Source organism: Protopterus annectens, chromosome 1.part2 (genome assembly GCF_019279795.1).
Source record: "Protopterus annectens isolate FY-2018-M chromosome 1.part2, PAN1.0, whole genome shotgun sequence".
NCBI classification, from domain to species: Eukaryota; Metazoa; Chordata; order Ceratodontiformes; family Protopteridae; genus Protopterus; species Protopterus annectens.
The window spans coordinates 517,195,156-517,215,654 of record NC_056727.1 but is presented as its reverse complement, the minus strand read 5'-3'; positions in this window follow the sequence as shown (position 1 = coordinate 517,215,654).

Genomic DNA, 20,499 nt, shown 5'->3' with positions numbered 1-20,499 from the left:
AGCAGGCCATGTGGACGTGGCCCTGGACGGTCTCAGCGGGGACACATTTCCAGCCAACATGTGTCGTTGGACAGTAGCCACTCTGTACCTCCACCTGGTAGTGTCCGTGCAACCCCAGGCAGGCACAGGTCATGTGGCCGTGGATGGACACAGTGAGCTGTACAACCTGCACTGTACAATCTGGGGCTGTCAATTGTACCCCGTGTAGGCATCACAAATGGCAGAACTGTGTACACACATACACGCACACAGCAAACACAACTGTAGGGCTCCACAACATCCACATGCATTCTGCACAGACATGTCCAGTCAACTCACTGGCCCTTACACACACACATGATGTTATCCATTGGTGCAGCCTATGCCCCTGGCAAACATATCACCCTGCACATATGATGAAGCCTGTGCCACATCCCTGTCATCCACACCATCGGTGCAGGGTTATGCACAAATGTTCTGATGCACAGGGTGAACAGCATAGTGAGAGGTGTATGTAATACCTGTGTATGCATAGTGAGGGATGTGTATGTTGCAGTGGTTGTGTGAAGCCTATGCCCCTGGCAAACATATCACCCTGTGCATATGATGAAGCCTGTGCCACATCCGTGTCATCCACACCATCGGTGCAGGGTTATGCACAAATATTCTTATGAACAGGGTGAACAGCATAGTGAGAGGTGTATGTAATACCTGTGTATGCATAGTGAGGGATGTGTATGTTGCAGTGGTGTTGTGTGAATACTGAGTTGTGTATGTGACATAGGTTGTGTACTGTCGACATGCACCAGTCACACCATGAAGTGCAGGTGCAGCATGCATTGTGATGTGTTCATGGTATGTGTCTCGGTTACATCTGTAGCACCATGTTGGTTGTGATACCCTGGTTCCCTCCTATGGTGTACTTGCATGTGCCTACAGGTAGCAGTGTTTGCAGTCCCCCACGTGTAACTGTGGAGTACACACAGGGACATCTGGCAATATCAGCATGCTACATGTACCTTCATCCTGACTGTTGGACACACAAACATGACACAGATGTCCGCACATATACTGCACCTGACTCATGTGGTCGGTGCCACAGGCTACACTGGACAGAGACGTGACATACATAGCAGGACACATTACAGGTATGGTGACATGGTGCAGGGGTTTTACACAGCGCCCTGGCCAATGATGATGTGAGGTGTCACTTGGTAGCTGGAGGCCACACTGTGCAGCAGTAGAACCCTGTAACAGTACATGAACATAGCCGCAGTCACGGGGTGTACACCACTATAATGCACACCCCATAGTGTGCAGCTGGGGAACCTTGCCTTTGTGGTCATCACCCTCACAGTACTATGCACCCACATGACATGTCACAGAGAAGGGACATGCACAGGTAGCCTGTATGGCTGGGACCTATGGCATCAACAGGGTTGTGCAATGCATCACCATTACGGGTTGGTCAACACGTGGGGCCAGTGATAATTTCCCACCGTATATTAGCATACACACCCACACCAAGCACCAGACATACATACAGACACACACACACTGTGGTGACCACACATGTGTATACGGACAGCCGATGTGTGTAATACACCTCACCGGTGAATGTCATGCTTCCCACACTGACGTATGTACAGTCCTCTACAATGGTGTACAGGGATGTGTAGCAACTGGGACATATTCCCCACGATATGTGGCATCCATGGTCACACATTCGGACACAAATGGCAGTGATGGGAATGATACACCAGCCATATGATGACACGTTTGATGGACATGCAGCGGTATTGATTGCATTATGTGTACCAATGCTATATCTGGCAAATGTGCTGCTATATACACACGAGAGGTTGTAGGTGTTACAGGTGCCATATGACATATAGTTGTTAACACCTGACCGCTGTGTATGCATTATGTCAGCACCGTCACGTAACAGCGACATAGTGTACAGTTAGCACATGGCATGATAGGTTGGTGTGTGACACAACTGTGAGCCACCCCTGCACACATACATCTAGACAGGTGGTTCACCACGTTATGTACACACATCCGTCCATAGGTGCTGTTTGTATGTCACCGTATATAGATGTCAATGATGGGTCTGCATTGCGTCTGCATGTCGTAGGTAGGTGCAACTATGTTACAGACATCGGCCACTGCACATGCATGTTTGCTGCATGCACAGTACAGATGTCACATGTGTCTCCTGTTGCCATGTTTGTATGCATTGCTATTGTTGGACATGTGTTTTGACATACATAACACATGGACTGCGGTATGATATCACGGGTGTCACAGGTGACCAGTACAAGGGTATGTGTCCCGGTCAACACTGCTACCCCCTGTAGTGTGAGCATTCAACAGACATGGGCCCACATTCAATTCACGTGTGTAGCATTGATTAGGCCAGTGTTATGCACGAGGTACATCAAAGGCCATGTATGTATGTGTTGTGTGTGCAGTCCATGCACACATCCACACAATCACATGTATGATATACCCAGACGTGTGTTCATTGGTGTACAGCAACAGTCAGGTGTCACAGCTGTGTAAGGGCCATGGTATGTCTTGAGCCGACCTGTTCATGTATACTGGTATCATTGCAATGCATAACACCTGTTGGATCCCTGTTGGTACGTGTGTACACTGCACAGCTGGTGTACACCACTGTACAGCCCAGTGGTCATGTGTCACATGGTGTTGTTGGACCGTGGGCTGTGTAGTGCTGCACCAACGACATGGTGCTGACTTGACAGCTACAGTGTACACTGCAGTGTGTACGTGTGTGACCTGCACCTGTGACAGCTGTGATGGCAGCTGTGTGTGTATAGGTCACTGCATGTGTGACCGCCCTGTGCGTGAGGGCAGTTATACCTTACTGTGGCCTTCTGTGTGTACACTCCATCTGCATGCAAGATTGCCCTTTGCAACAGCTAAGTGTGTGAGCATGCCCAGTACGCCGTTGTGTAGATGGACACACAGTACATTCCACACTGTGCCCCTCCATGATTAGACTCTGTGTGCATGCAAGATGGCCCTTTGCAAGAGCTAAGTGTGTGAGCATGCCCAGTACGCCGTTGTGTAGATGGACGCACAGTACATTCCACAATGCGCCCCTCCATGATTAGACTCCGTGTGCATGCAAGATGGCCCTTTGCAACTGATACGTGTGTGAGCATGCCCAGTACATCATTGTGTGGATGGACACACAGTACATTCCACACTGCGCCCTTCCGTGATTAGACTCCGTGTGCATGCATGCAAGTCGGCCCTTTGCAACAGCTAAGTGTGTGAGCATGCCCAGTACACCATTGTGTAGATGGACACACAGTACATTCCAAACAGACGTGTGATACAAAGCGTGTGGGCATGGCCATTGACATCCTGTATAGCCATGGTGGTCATCCAGGCACCAAATGTCCAATTTCAATGTCACGATGGATGCCTACATTGAACACACTTGTTGCTCTCTCGAAGAGTGTACTGTCTGTGGCGTATCCCCTATCAATTCAGTGTTGTTGTGCTCCGTAGATATTTAGTTGGCCCGTTGACAGCACTGGCATGTTTGTGTATGTCTACCTTGGGACGGTAATATGCTTCCAGACCACTCACACTCTAAACATTCCCTATCGGCATCTTTGCCTTTGTGGATGATGTCACCCACCTAGAAGTATGCCTCTGGGAGTGCTGTGTTCAGTAATCTTGGTAGCGCATTCTGTAAATGCGTAATGCTGTAGTGTGTTAGAGTAGGTAGGTGTGTGTTCAACTCCCGGCCTTTCCAAGTGTGTGTGTGTGTGTGTGTGTGTGTGTGTTTCCAGTTGCCTGGGGACACAGTAAAGCTTTTAGATGCCTCACAACACATACATTCCCTATCTCCGTCTTTGCCTTTGTGGATGATGTCACCCACCTAGCAGTATGCCTCTGGGAGTGCTGTGTTTAGTAATCTCAGTAGCGCGTTCTGTAAATGCGTAATGCTGTAGTGTGTTAGAGTAAGTAGGTGTGTGTTCAACTCCCGGCCCTTCCAAGTGTGTGTGTGTTTGTGTGTGTGTGTGTGTGTGTGTGTGTGTGTGTTTCAAGTTGCCTGGGGACACAGTAAAGCTTTTAGATGCCTCACAACATATACATTCCCTATCGGCGCCTTTTGCCTTATGGATGATGTCACCCACCTAGCAGTATGCCTTTGGGAGTGCTGTGTTCAGTAATTTCGGTAGCGTGTTCTGTAAATGCGTAATGCTGTAGTGTGTTAGAGTAGGTAGGTGTGTGTTCAACTCCCAGCCCTTCCAAGTGTGTGTGTGTGTGTGTGTGTGTGTGTGTGTGTGTGTGTTTCCAGCTGCCTGGGGACACAGTAAAGCTTTTAGATGCCTCACAACACATACATTCCCTATCGGCGTCTTTGCCTTTGCGGATGATGTCACCCACCTAGAAGTATGCCTCTGGGAGTGCAGTGTTCAGTAATCTCAGTAGCACGTTCTGTAAATGCATAAGGCTGTAGTGTGTTACTGTAGGTAGGTGTGTGTTCAACTCCCGGCCCTTCCAAGTGTGTGTGTGTGTGTGTGTGTTACCAGCTGCCTGGGGACACAGTAATGCTTTTAGATGCCTCACAACACATACATTCCCTATCAGCGTCTTTGCCTTTGCGGATGATGTCACCCACCTAGAAGTATGCCTCTGGGAGTGCTGTGTTCCGTAGTCTCGGTAGCGCATTCTGTAAATGCGTCATGCTGTAGTGTGATAGAGTAGTTAGGTGTATGTTCGATTCCCAGGCCTGCCAGATGTGTGTGTGTGTGTGCATGTTCCCGTCCGCCTGGGGACTCATGTTATGCTTTTAGACGCTTCGCAACACAGATGTATCCTGCTGACGTCTTTGTCTTTGCGGATGTTGACACGCACCTAGTAGAATGCCTGTGTGTCTCCTATGTTTAGTAATCTCGGTAGCGTGTTCTGTAAATGTGTCATGCTGTAGTGTGATAGGGTAGTCATATGTAGGTTCTATTACCAGCCTTGCCACATGTATGTGTGTGTATGTCTGTATCTCTCTCTCTCTCTCTCTCTCTCTATATATATATATATATATATACACATATATATATATATAATCTATTTTCTGCCCATAACTCTGCACTTGCATGGACAGCTGACTGTTTCATGTATCGCATATTTGCATAGCTTTCACATACCAATGGGGTATGTTGCAACTCCCAACATTGTCCATGCAACGTCCGTGTTACGTGCGGTGTTACATGCCCTTACAGGCGTGTGCTGTATATCTTGGCAGACATCTATCCTTGCTGTACTCTTACTGTACTCGTACACGCCGGAGGCTTCATGTATCATGGCCTAGTTTTGATGTGTGTATGTCTATTTGTGCTGTGTGCATGGCTCTGGGTATGTCCCACTATCATCATTTGTAAAGGTGACAGCCCTATAGGTTCTTCATGTAGACTGCTGTGTCATTTGACATGTCAGCACATACCTGCGGACAGTACTGCATGTCCTACTGCAGCGCATTTCATACCTTCTGCGTTATCTTGCAGTCGATATTGCTGTTTCCTCACACATGGATCCGTTTCTGTTCATACCACTCCACCTCCTAAAGCAAGTTGCTGGACAAGGCCTTATCTGATAGTGGGACACATAGGGGCAGTATTGACATGTTGCTCTTACAAACGTAGATAGTTGACACAATAATAGGTTTTGCATTAGTATGGCTTTTCTGTCGGATTTGGTGTCTTACTCACATGTTTGTCATTATTTCATGTCTTCAGTTATCATGAAAGTGCCAGAATGTTACTGTTGTTACATGGAACACACCAAACATATGAGGCAGAACTCTGCACATTCTGCGTAAATCTGTACAGTTGCAGAGTATGTGTCTGTAACAAAATATCAACTTTCTGACACCAATACACACACTGTATGGTGGCATCACAGGCCACATGCCATTACATTTATATTGCAGGACACAACCACCCAGACAGTTGTATTCCTCACACAGACCAACAGCTGCTTATCCACACTAATTGGTCTATCATGTACTGTATGTGTGTGCCGGTATTTGCGCTTTCCGTCAGTGGCAGAGCTCACGTACGTGTCTGGGGGACTGTACATTGTTACGGTGACACTGCATGACACCCTGAGGGACACATTACTTTTGTGTCTATTAACCTTCCACATTGACATTCACAGGGCATGCGTTGTCATTCACATTTGTCAGAGTACATGCGTGTGTCTAGTACATGTTTTCTCATTTGTCCTGCTGTCTTTCTTCTCACCTGTCCACCTAGTATCACTAGTTCTGTACATGTATTTTGGACAGGTTACCTTCATACCCCTAACCTGTACACATTATGGGTAAACGCCCTGACGTTTGACCTTGTTACATTTGTCATAGTGATGTGCCTTTCTGGTAAATTGCTGGCAAGGCATTACGGACTGTGCGGTAGATAATAGTGACTGACATTTCCATTACATGATTAGTAACACTCATAACATCCGTATTCATGGGTACGCCAGTATTCTCATGACGTTCTGACTTTGTCTGGGGTATATCTAATATAGTCCCTATATGTATTTCATGTACTATGCCTTAGTGCAGCTGTGTTATTCTGACAGTTTGCCAGTTATGGGTACCATCTTGGTCATACGCATGTCCATCCATGATAATCGCCTACATGACACTGATATAGGGCCCTACATATTGCCAAAATGGTTTCCGCAATATCCAGTGGATGATTTGCCCCATTATTGAGAATATAGGTGTGTGCTATACCCACATCACTCCCACGGGGCGGGCCTACAAAATCCCTGCCAAACAACACCTAGGCCCATTTCTGCATACCCATGATTCCCATACCTGACAACCCTCTACAGTATCCATTACACATGTTTAATGTGTGCAGTACTGAAGTGTGGAGACACTTATATGCACTCCCCACTCTCCGGATATCAGTTCGTACGTCATACATTCTATCGACACATGTGTCATCACCCTTGCACCTGATACTGTTGCATGTACAGGTATTTCGTATTTGCTGCGGTCACTTCTTTTGCGTCAATGTCGGTTGACACTACGTAAGATTCAATTTTTGGAGTCCTGCAATGGACACCTATCTGCATGTTTAAAGTGTAGAACTTGCTGGACTGTCACTTTCTGGCCAATGGTTTGGAATGCTGCAGTTTATTCACCTTTCCTGCATGACTGTTTGTCTACCCATATTAGATATAACGTCGCCTATTTATGTACATATGTCATATCTATGGGACATATGTCTGTTGTGTATACATATATACATGTACAATCCTCATTTCATAACTTGCTTTGGTTTACGTCTGTGGATTATGTGTATACACATATATCTGTATCCATACCATACCTTTCCACTATACAGATTGTCGCAGAGTGTACAGCTGCTTGCCCCTTTATCTTCACTGTGTTTTAAATAAACCTGTGTCTATCTGGCAATGTCATGGCATTTCATTTGAGACTTACAGTGGGGATTTCTGGCAAGCAGTTCAGGTTCCGACTGCATACCCTTCAGAGAATCCATGCTACTGACACACCCGTTATTCTATCCACTTTCTATGTTTGTTCTGGCACATATCTGGTGTTTGTCCCTATTTGTACCGGTAGTTTGCATGGCTTTGTCCGGTTTCATACTTTACGAGGTTAACAGGTTTGAGCCATGTATAACTAACATGGGGGAAACAGCATTCATTTACTATGCCGTGAGCGGATTACACACGCACAGGCGCACTTGCATTTCCTTATTGTGGGTTACGTGCAGGCGTGCATGCATATCCTTATTGTGGGTTACATATGTTTACTAAGTCTTTGTGCTTACGTGGGCTTTATTACTTGTGACAGTACCAGTAATTATCTGTAATACGGTTAACGGACGTTTGCGAAACACACATTCACCTTTACATATTTAACTGTCTGTACAACACAGACGCATTCATTACACTTTCACATTATATGTGCTGTAGTCATTGTTCAACCGGGACTGCATTCACGTTGGCCGGATGCTGTAACCACTATACGTTTGGTGTTCTGACTCATTTATATGCATACCCATAGTACATAGCTACATTAACATATGCCTCACCACTTCACTTACATCACAGGCATCCATTCTCCTGCTGGGAAAAATGCGGTACTACATGTTACACATTCCCTATTCCCTACTGCTCTGGACCCACGCTGCATATTTCATCACTGCAGGGATATTCAGAACCCAAAGGCTTATAGTCCTGACACATACAGGTCTTTAATTGTCAGGGTGTTCATGTGGTGATCTGGGTTTAGGCTTGTCCGCCTGGTGAACGGAACTGTCCTGACCATGTTCAAATGTCAGACAAAGCACATGGAGAGGGTTTGTCCATTTTAAACATTTAATCTGTGTTTACAGACACAGGTGTTTGGGCACCTATCAGCAGCTTATGATGTTGGCAGTACATAATATGGGTGGGGGTTCACGTTACGATACATAATCCACGGTGAGTGGTGTTCCCATTCACATTTGACTATTTCCTGTATTCATTCTTACGAGGGTTATTATTTTGCACATGACTTAACTATGAATTAACTACAGGTATGCAGTAGTACAGTCAACATATGTGACGGCTTGTTACAGTATATATGTACGGACCTCTGTAATACTGGGGACTACCCCACATCCTTCACAACATTTCCTGCTTATGTACATACTATTATTCCTTGAACTTTCAAAGCTTGTGAGAGCAGTAATTACATCTGTCTCTATTTGTCCACCCATCCTTTTAGGCTTTGTCCAGGTTTTGTTGCTGTAATAGGTTGAGAGGTGGTGTCGGTATGTGATTGAGTTGAATATATACTGTCGATAATTCAGTGGGGAGTAGGGTTACCACTTGTTCCTCTTTATGGGGGGAGGTCCCACTTTGGACAGTTGTGTCCCTGTGATGACACCTAAGACATGGCAAATGTCCTGTGATTTTAAGACAATAATATATTTCTTCATTTCTGTACTAGTTGCATGATACAGGTATTTTGTATATGGTACACATAACTATTATTTGGGATAGCATAAGCTATTGAAATGCTATGGCATTAGCTTTTATCTTGGCATACACGTGTAATTCTGTACTTTGCACAGGGTGGGGGTATGTTTTATCCTGCAAATTCTCACATTTCTACAAGGGATGTCCCACCTTGGCCATCTGAAAAGGTGGCAACCCTAGTGGGGTGACCTGTATGGTGGACAGCTGTTCCATCCTGCGTAGTATGAATTGCATGTCTGTGTAGATACTGAACAGTACCGTGACTACACATACATGTTTTGTCCAGATGTGTACAGTAATGGACACCGTGGCGTGTAAACAACTCTGAGGTTTCAACAGGTTACTTATCCCACGCAGGATGTACACACATTTTGCCGTAACATTAACGCGGGCATTTGGATTTACATTACCTGTGATGGGATGTTTACAAACGTGGGATACATATTTGCAATCCGGACACTGCCTAGGACGATACTTCCTACTACATATAGGGAATACCCGCTATGTGTAGGTGTACGGATGCGCAAGGCTGGTAGCTGGATTTGGTGGACATTTGGACATGGGTGCGGGTTATGTGCTATACAGGGGTTGTTGCGTATTGCATATGCATGCATGGGTTCTACTTTTGGATATCCCGGTTCCGCATATAGTATCCTATGTGTATGTGACGGTTACGTTCCTGTTCATGTGTATAGCACATTTTAATATACATATGTTTGTGTGTGTTTGGTATACAATATGGACTGTCAGGTTTCTTTACGGTTGTTATATAGCCACAACTGCCCTGCTGTGTACTATCACTAACACTGTGGGACTGCTAGTGACCATACCCATGGGGCTAGACATGTGTATTGGCGGCGCGCTGACATGATGCGCTTCACTTCCACTGGGTATAACTTCTGACAGTGCAGTACATTACGGACACACGATTTTAAATGTCATTTGTTCCATGGATGGAAACTCATATTATGTTGCGTCTATTTCTGTTTTGTTCCCCATTTTGTGTGTCCGGGAACTGTCTTGCATACTTTGCATACGTTTCATTATCCACGGACACTGATAGGTGCGATTACTATTGCAGGCAGGCTATAATATTCAGCAGTTTAGGTTGCTCATCGCCAGCCGACATTGACACACCTCCGGGCGCAGCTTAGTAACACCCCTATGCACGTGGATGTGGTAGCGGCGCACCTTCATTAATATGCATATGGTGCTACTACACCATTTATATGCTGCACAGCCAGCGCAGGCCTTACACCGGCCTTGAGCCGAGCTTCATGAATCCGGGGTACAAACTTTTATGCTGATTGCAGGACTAAGAACATTGTTTATTTCAGTTACTGTACTGTTTGTCATGCTTTTTATGAAGGTTGGGTAACCAAGCCACTTTCTATCTATATTGAAAAGAATTTACATTCACTGCTAGACACTTGTGACACTGTCCTAAAAGACACTAGGATGTTTCTACAAAGATTATATGTGGCTACGCCTGATCTGAGTGCTGATTATCTTTTAGTGACTATGGTTATAGAGTCACTCTTTACTGTGATCCCCAATATTTGGGGCATAGAAAATGTCAGGAAATGTATGCATGTCAATCACTGTTTTACTGAGGACAGGATCAGTTTAATTTGGTGTCAATGGGCACATGTTGTGCCAACAGCTATGTCAACCTTCTGTTGGTACAATGGGAGAAAGATGTTCTACTTCAAGCTGAGGGCTTCTCTGAACACATCTTATGGTATGTGGTATGGTATGTAAGATTTGTGGACGATATTTTTTTGTTGTGGAATGGGTCAGTTTATAGAAAGTTTACATCAGTCTACAGATTTTTTAAGATTTACTTTTAAATATTCTTTTGAAGAAATTGAATTTCTTGATGTTAAGGTGAACAAAACTGATTTGACTAGCCTAGTAACTAGTATTTATAGGAAACCAACAAGAAAGAATAATCGGCTCCATAGAGATAGCACGCATCCTAGGCATGTTACCCGGAATGTTGTTAAGGGGCAGGTGTACAGGGTCATGAGACTTCACAATAATGAAGGGCATCTTGTCGAGACCGTGGAGACCTTGACAATGGATTTTATGGACAGAGGCTATAAGGAAAAGGATATTGACAGTTGTATTACTGATGCATATAAGGAGAGAGGGGGCAAATGTAGGCCATATTATAATGCTGCATCTAACACTGAAGCCATAGCTACAGAACAAAGGACAGGATTGATTAGGTTTCCCCTCACATACTCTTCTGATGCTAGTAGTATATATGACATTATTAAAAGGAACTGGGGCATTTTGGATACTGTAGATGAATTAAGAAATGCCATAGACACTGTTCCATATTTTTCTTTTAAAAATAACAAATCTTTGAAGAGGCATTTCTGCTATAATACTTCTACTTTTAAGAAGGTTTTACAGTCAAAGAGGCATGGCACTTTTAAATGCAGGAATTGCACAGCATGCAAGTTTATACACTCGAATACTACTTACATACACTCTAACATGCACTTTAAAATAGATACAGACTTTTATGCTGATTGCAGGACTAAGAACATTGTTTATTTCAGTTACTTCACTGTTTGTCATGCTTTTGATGTAGGCATGAGTAATAGACAACTCAAAGACAAGGTGTTGGAACATCAGAGAGACATTAGAAACAGGAAAGACACTAATACTTTTGCTAAGCATATTATGTACCAGGGAGAGGAACATAATTTTAAATTTCTTGCGCTAGAGATTATTCCTGAGAGTCTAAGAGGGGGAGACCTTAGGAATCGCACAGAATCTGCAGAACAAAAATGGATTCTGTCTCTTAATGCTGATAAGACACCAGGTCTTAATGAAGTTGTCTCTCCTAAGCCTTTTTTAAAAGCAAGACCTCTCAAACACTAAGTATATGACTGTTTTTATATATTTTTTATGCTTTCTATGTGTTTTATTTGCCTGTTTTCTAGATGTGACTTTTTTCCTTTTAGATAATTGTTGCTTTGATTAGTGTCTTAATTGACTGATTAACTTATGCTATTTAAGTGCTTTTGTTACTAGGTGAGAACAGTCTGATGAAGCAGTGAGAGCACACCGTGAAAGCGCGTAGTCTCTTTTGTGTGCATTAAAGTTCTTTGTTTTACCTTCAGCTGTGTTAGTTTCGGTAATTTTTTGTTTTTTGGTAGTTTCTTGTTATTGTAACATTCTATTTTTATTCTCAGCATATTTTTTGCACTTTTGGATTTCATGGTTGAGAATAAAGCATGGCGGAAGGCAATTATGTTGAACGGACCTTTAATCCTACCAGGAAAGCTTCTTCTATCAACAGAAGGGCTAGTGATCGCCTTAACAACATTATGGAAATTGCATCTAACCCCCTCCATGTTACTGACCTTACCTTGACTTCTACAGATAATTTGGATACAGACTAAACTTATCCACTGTTCATGAACAAATTTAAAGAACTAGAAAACAAGCTTTACAAATTTAAGTGGCTGCAATGGCAGCCCTTTCAACTGGAGGCATCATTAAACCATAAGGTCTTACCCAGGGGTCTAAGAATTCTCAATATGCCTGTTATGATAATACACCCCTGGGATCTCTTCATTGGCTCTGCTTGACAGAGGATCATTTAATTAATCAATGGGGCGGTGATCGCTGACACACTCTGGAGAGGCTTATAAATGCCCTCGGGCAGATAGCTAGCACCTACCTATGAACCTATGAACCTATATACCCAGACCTGCTAATGAAATGGCAGTCATTTAATCTGCAAGCAAGCTCCAGTTACTTGGAACTTCTTATAGAATTCTTTCTTCCTGAAGAGAAAGAACTGCAACGTCAGATCCCAGTTCTGCAGGATGAGGTTTATAGTTCCTTTCCTGCTGATATTATGGGAGACAGACTTGATAACCTCTATAATAACATCGTGGCTTATGAGAAGAGGTTACAGTATACAAAAATAAAGAAATTGCAACACGACATCAAAGATTTTACTACTGGAGCATTTTTTGCATGTGGTAGACAAAGGTCTATCATTCATCACTGCCAGAGAAGCTGAGCTAACTAGTGTCTTAACTGATCTTAGATTGTTTGGTAGGACTCTTACATTGAAAGCTAGGCTACCTGATACTGTTAATATTGACACTGCTTCCTTTAGAAAACCCAGCACTTTTATCCCACCACCCAATGCCAAGATAGAGACCTTTATTCAGACTTGTGAGAAACAAATAAGAGTTCGAATCCAACAGAAAGAGGAGATACTTTAATCTTATTAATAATGAATATGCAGCCCTCAATGAACTCAAGAATTTGAGATCATTGGAGATTTGACCAGCAGATAAGGGTGGTGGAATTGTCATGCTAGACAAGGACTTATACCTAACACAAATGCATAAATTGTTGTGTGATGACACCACTTATGTTTGTATTTCTAAAACCGCTGTTTATGGTATGATCGAAAAAGTTTCCTTGTTTACTTTTGATCTGCTTATGACAGGCATGATTGATAATAAGTTGTTTAAATATTTTGAAGTACAGCAACCACTCATACCGATCATTTATGGCCTACCCAAAGTACATAAAAATCTATCATTGCTGCCCATGTGCCCTATAATGTCTGGGAAAGGTTGGATAAACTAGCCACTTTCTATCTATATCAAAAAGAATTTAAATTCACTGCTAGACACTTGTGACACCATCTTAAAAGACACTAGTACATTTGTACAAAGATTTACTGTGGCTACATCTGATATGAGTGCTAACTATCTTTTAGAGACTATGGATATAGAGTCACTCTTTACTGTGATCCCCAATACTTGGGGCATAGAAAATGTCAGGATATTTATGCATGTAAATCACTGTTTTACTGAGGAAAAGATCAATTTAATTTGTGCCATTCTAAAATTGGTTTTAGAAAATAATGGGCAGGATTCACGATGGCTTGCACAGAGTCTAAGAGCCGTGTAAGACTCCATGCAGCCATCGCGATCCAGGAACAGCCCGAAATCCCATGTAAGAGAAAGCTAAAACGACTCTAACATGGGCAGGGCGTGGATATGCTAATCACCCCACTTGCAGCTGAAAGGCATGCAAATAAGGTAGATTAGCGATCCACAAAGCTGAAACCAGCCCGTGTAAGAGTTGTGTTAGCTGCAGAAATGTACTCAGTTGACAACTGAGTACATTACTGCAAATAACACAACGGAGCCATGACAGCTCCAAATAAACTGGGCAAATGTTACAGACAGCATGCCAATGGCCAAATATGTGGCCATTGGCATGGTAAACCAATGCAAACATGAAAAAAAAGTTTTATTTTTTTTCGGAGATCGGCGATGTTTAAACGCAGAACAGCCCCGCGCAAACGGGCTGCACTATATAAAACTGAAAAATGAAGGTTAGAAACCCACAAATGTGGGTTTTATGTAATGGATGGATTTGCAATGCAGGGACTAGCAAACCAAAAACAACATGGCCACCGTCTAGTGGTTGCTAAGGGGGAAAGCTGAGTGTAAGACATGTAAATAAGCATTAGTAGGCAATCCTATGTAAATGAATGGTAGGATAGTGAATCACACTGTCACATAGCAAATGAGCACAGTCCGTGTAGTGTAAGAGTTAGATAAGGGGGAGTAACAGAGTAGGAGATAGATGACATCACAGGGGGGAATGTCAGGAAGAAAGCAAGCTCATTGGAGCAAAGTGGTATGTGAAACATATCAATCACACAGCAGAAAAAGAGGAGTGTCAACAGATAAGCATGGGAAAGTCAAGAAATGGAATGTGTACACTGTGGCCAACACCAAAGTTTCTTGCTGTACGTGCATGCGTGCGTGTGTGCACTGGGAGGTGCGAGTAAGACAGAGTGCGCATGTGTAAGGCAGAGTAAGCATGTAGGAGCCTGTTTAAAGGTCTGTAGACCTGTTTGCGCTGGTGTGTGCGCGTTTTAACCTGAATAAGCAGATTCTAGTCCGTGTAAGCATGTGTGCGCGCGTGGTAGCCACTGTGAGTGTGTTTTCGCTGGTATGCGTGCTGCTCCCTCCTGAGGAAATAGAGAGGATAAAGGAAGCAGAAGAAATAGTAGGAAACTAGCAGGGAATACCTGTAGAGGTAGCAGGTGAAAACAATTAGAAGCAGGCAATTACACAGGCAGAATACAAGCCCAGCCCAGCCCAGCACTTAAAACACTGCAAACAGCATTGCAGTATGTTTCTCTCAAGAGATACTGCAAGACAGGAGTAAGCTAGTAGAAGTGATAACTGAAAAAGCTGCACTCAGACCAAACATGCTAGGGGCTGCCATAGCTGTCATAAGGAGACATAGGAGACTTGCTGAGGGTGGTGACAATTGAAATGCTGCCAGACAACCCACAGTGAGGAGACGGAGAAGAGTGTACACGCCCAGGCTCACCTACAAGGGGTTACATGAGCTGGAGATAGTGGAGCGTTATAGAGTGGACAGAGACCTCCTGCAGCAAATTGTCAAGCTGTGCAGGCCACGCCTCACACACAGAACCAACAGAGGGGAACCCATCCCAGTGGAAACCAAGGTATGTGTTGGCCTAAGAATACTAGCAACAGGTACCTTCCAGAGACCAACTGGTGATATGATGGAGATATCACAGGCATCAGCCTCCAGGGTACTGCACCAGTTCCTGGATGCCATGTCAGCACATGTCGGTGATCATGTATATTTCCCCAATGCCCGTGAGGTATTGGCCAGCAATATGCATCTCTTCCAACAAATAGCGGACTACCCTGAGGTAGTGGGTGCAATAGACTGCACGCACATACTCATCAAAGCACCAGCCGGTGAGCGGGGTAGGGCCTACATTAACCGCAAGGGCTTCCCCTCCATCAACTGCCAGGTCGTGTGTGATGCCCAGGGCATAATAATGAATGTGTGTGCTGGCTGCCCTGGGAGCTACCATGATTCCCATATCTGGCATTTGATGCAGCTGTACCAGACATTTGCCAATGGGGACATCCCACATGGACACCTAGTGGGGGATGCAGGTTATGCACTGGAGCCGTGGCTGATGACACCCATCAGAAACGCACACACACTTGAACAGGAATGCCATAATGAGGCACACGCACAAACACGTAATGTAATAGAGCGTGTGTTTGGGCTGCTCAAGTCACGGTTCCGGTGTCTGGACACATCTGGTGGAGCCTTGCAGTACTCACCAACTACATGTACCCAAATTGTCATGGTATGTTCTATGCTACATAATATGATCCTGCAAAAACAGCTGCAGCAGGACCAGCATAGGGCCAGGCCAAACAGCCCCCCACCATTGCCAAGGCCATCACAGGCAGAGCGTGACTCGGAGGAGGAGCAACCTGAGCCTGCCCCAGTAGGCAGAAGGAGGCGTGCCCAGTATGCCCTGGCCTTGGCAAAGAGGCAACGCATAGCACATACACTGGCTCAGTAGGAACCCTGGGAATGTTACCCCTCTCTGACTCACTCATATAGTAACAAGGATGCCTAACATGACATAACCTGCTTTCAAACATGTACAGGGAGTGTAGTATGTGCATCCAACAGAGGCAGCCCTGCAGCACCACCTGAGGCATGATTGCCATGTGTTAAGCAATGTAACACCATCTAGTATATGCAAACATGAAGACCCAAACTAACATCTCACTCTCACCAAGCATGATGCCACACTATGAAGACAACAAGATCAAGTACAATAATTGGCTGAGGTATTGCTGTTAGCAAGGGGGAACACATGGCTGACAGTCTGGGCTGACACGCCGAGCAAGGCATGATGCCCCACCTGCTAGGGATGGCACGCACCCAGCACACCTGGCTGTGTAGATACTGGCAAAGGCTGCTGTTACCCCCATTGTGCCTGGAATAAGTAAGTCTGGAAACACAAACCCACCAACATAGGTAGCACAAGGGATAATAACCTGAACGTAATGCTACCCAATGCCAGAAGTCTAAACTGCAAGGTGCATGCAGACCAAACCCACCACAGCATGGAGAATGGTAATATGTGTTCTGTAACAGAAACCTGGGCAAGGCCCAGAAGAGCACCCTAATAATACCAGGTTATGCCTCATACCATGCTCTACAGCTCCAAAACATGGAACACATGACAATAGGAGTGTGGCTACCAGTAATTATCAAGAATAACCACACCCCCAGGTTGGTACCACAGCAAGAAGCAGCATGGACTATCCATGGGTGAGTAACACTGTCTCAAACTGTGTACCAGTTTGAAGCCTGCTACAGACCCCACACACAAACCCAGGTACCCCAGCCAGCTTTCCTGAAGACACATCAGAGTATGAATGTCCCAACAAATACCAAACAAGGCACACACAAAGTATGATATAGGTGGCAATCCATTATGCATGGAAGAAGTAGTCATGGACCTAGGGACACAAGTGGATGGTAACCTGTCATGTGACACACACATTGCCAAGGTGGCCATTAAGACCTGCTATATTGCCAACCTTAATATGAAAGGATGCACATGTAGAGCTACAGAGGTCACTGTGACCCCATACCCTTCCCTTATCAGGCCCATATGTGACAACTATGCCCCAGTTGGCATGTACTTTACCTTACACATGCAGCAGTCAGAAAGTCCCCAAATGTACCCCACCAAAAGGATAAAGGGTCCAAACATTGGACATCTGCAGCCTGGCTGAAGAAACCACAGCCCAATTCAGAAGCATACTGCACAGTCAGAGGTGATGTATGCCTGATGTACAAGGCCATGCCAAATCCAGAATGAATGGACATGCTCCACTGCAGAAACCCCAAATCCAGCAGACACACCACAGTGAGATATCTGAACCTCTACACATAGATTAATAGGATGTGCTGGAGGGACAGATCCATAACCCAGAGGCTCAGGACACTCTGGAACAGAATCCAAGTCCATGATAGGCTGAGCTCCACACACAAATTCAACAAGAGAAATCCGTTGAAGTGCATGGGAGATAGCAGGTGTACACTGGGGGCCATCCCTGTGTCACATCTAGGAAGGTAAACCCTACGTGGGCATAATATGCACATTGCAAGGGGTGTTGAGACCCACACATAGTCTGTCCGTGCTCAAACAAGGCCAGGGCAGATAGCCTAATATGAATCTATGAACCTATGATGATACAAATTGTGCAGGACACAAAGGATTATTACACAGCTGTCCTACCTGATGGTAGGAACCATGGTGATAATCCACAGGTATGTTCTGCAGCACTCTAATATCACAAACAATACTCCAAACCCACACACATTGCCAACATCCTACCTAACAAATTCTTTGCAAACTCCCCACCAGCACCTAACTGCCAAATATCTATCCCAGGAGAGTGCTGGCCCCCCAACATTGCAGATGCTGAGGTAACAGCTAGCATCCACAAAGCACAGCACACAGCATCAATGGTACCAGATGGTGTCCTGGGTTGTGTCCAACAAGTACTGTAAGAAGAATGGGACAGCAAATAGCATTACTGTGCACTATCAGTCCTACCACAGGATATGTACCCAAAGAGCGGTGTACAGCAACAGTGGTCCCACACCACAAAGGGGGTGCCTGAATGGATACTGCAAACTATCACTCCTCAACCCCGAATATCTAGGTTGGCAAAGTAATGGAGAGGATGATCATGGATCCCATGAATAACAAGATTGGGTACCTACAGACATTGGACCCTACCCAGTGTGGCTGTCATAGGGCAGATCCTGACCTGTACACATGTCTGACTCATGTGAAACATGCAACAAGCCCAGTGATGTGGGGAATGTTGATCACACAGCCTATCTGGACCTTGCTAAACCCTTCCATACAATACCCTAGTTGGCGGTAAAGATAAGCTCACCAGCCTAACTATAAACCCCTATGCAAGTAGATGGGTTGCAAACCAGCTCAAGGACAGAACTGACCTGGCAGACATGCTGTAGCCATGGCAGACTGCAAACCAGGTACAACTGGCATCCCACAAGGCATGGTCCTGGGATCCCTCTCGTATGCTATATATGTCACATAGGTACAGGCCAACATGGAAGGACTCTGTCTGAACAGGTTTGCAGAGGACGACAAACTGGCCACCATATCGGACCCTCCAGCTGACACAAGCAACCTACAAAAGGCACACATAGAAACACACAAGTGGTGCCACAGCCATGTCAACAAGCTAAATGCAGAATAGGGTATAGTCAACCCCTGTGGAAACACAGTACATGGCCAGAAATTACCACATAGGTGTTAACCCAGTAAGTACATCAGGAGCAATAAGAGACCTGGGGACACAAGGTGATAGATATCCTGCATGTGACAACCATGTGTCTGTAGTGGTTACAGAAACATACCATATACCCACCTAATCATGAAGGTGAGCACAGCTTGGTTAGGGTAGGTCAATGTGCCTCTCCAGTCATCCATCAGCAGCCTCACAATTGTGTACAATGGCCCTTCAGGGATGTACCATAGCAGACACCTGCATCAACTGGAATGACCACACAAATACCCCACCAGGAGGATCGCAGAGCTGTAACAGATGCCATGTGTCGCCTGAGTAAAGTAACTGCAGCTCCACACAGTGCCATACTGCCTGGCTGGAGGTGAACTGTGCCTGATGTATAGAGCCATGACCAGCCTGGTATCAATGGACATTTGGCACCATGTAAACACTGAATGCTGGTGACCTATGCAGCTGACAGGCCTGAACCCCAGCACAGACATAAACAGGACATGCTGTACTGATTGGTCCACAACCCAGAAGCTCACTCCACTCACGACTAAACTCCCACTACAGGATATCCAGGGAGTCCCTCAGTGACTGTCATCCAGAGGAATCATGATGACTGGATGGGAGATGGCAGGTGTACCCTGGATATCACCTGTATGTCATGGGTAGACAGAGGCACAGCACACTAACCGTGACATATGTCATGGCAAACACCAGTAAATGTGTGTTGAAAGACAAACACTCTCTGGCTAGCATTACAAATGGACTAGGGCACATGGCCATTGTTTGTCACTGTCCGCACAAGTTGTGGAATACATTAACAATTTCGGACAATCATGTACTAAGCTGTCCACATCTGAACAAAATGCAACATGGTCATATCTGCACAACTGGCCCTCAACCAGTCTGGTGTGCTCACTATAAACATTACAAGCAGTGATAGGACTGAAACCAATTATACTGTCCACCACAGTGAACGTTTTTCACCAGTATACTATACAACAATACAACTGTTTGGTCAGCAGGAAAGGATGATGACAACTGTATGCAAACTATCCCATGGCAACCCTGCAGGCACAGCATAATGCCTGTTAGGTTCAGACACACAGCGGTTGGGCAGTAAGAACACAACCTGATGTCCAACACTCAACTGTACATGTGATATATAGATGGCGTTCACACACAAACAGAAATGTGGTGGTCCACAGATCCAAACATAAGGAAAGGTCACACTGGGCATGCTCGCACACTTAGATAAATGAGATGTGGC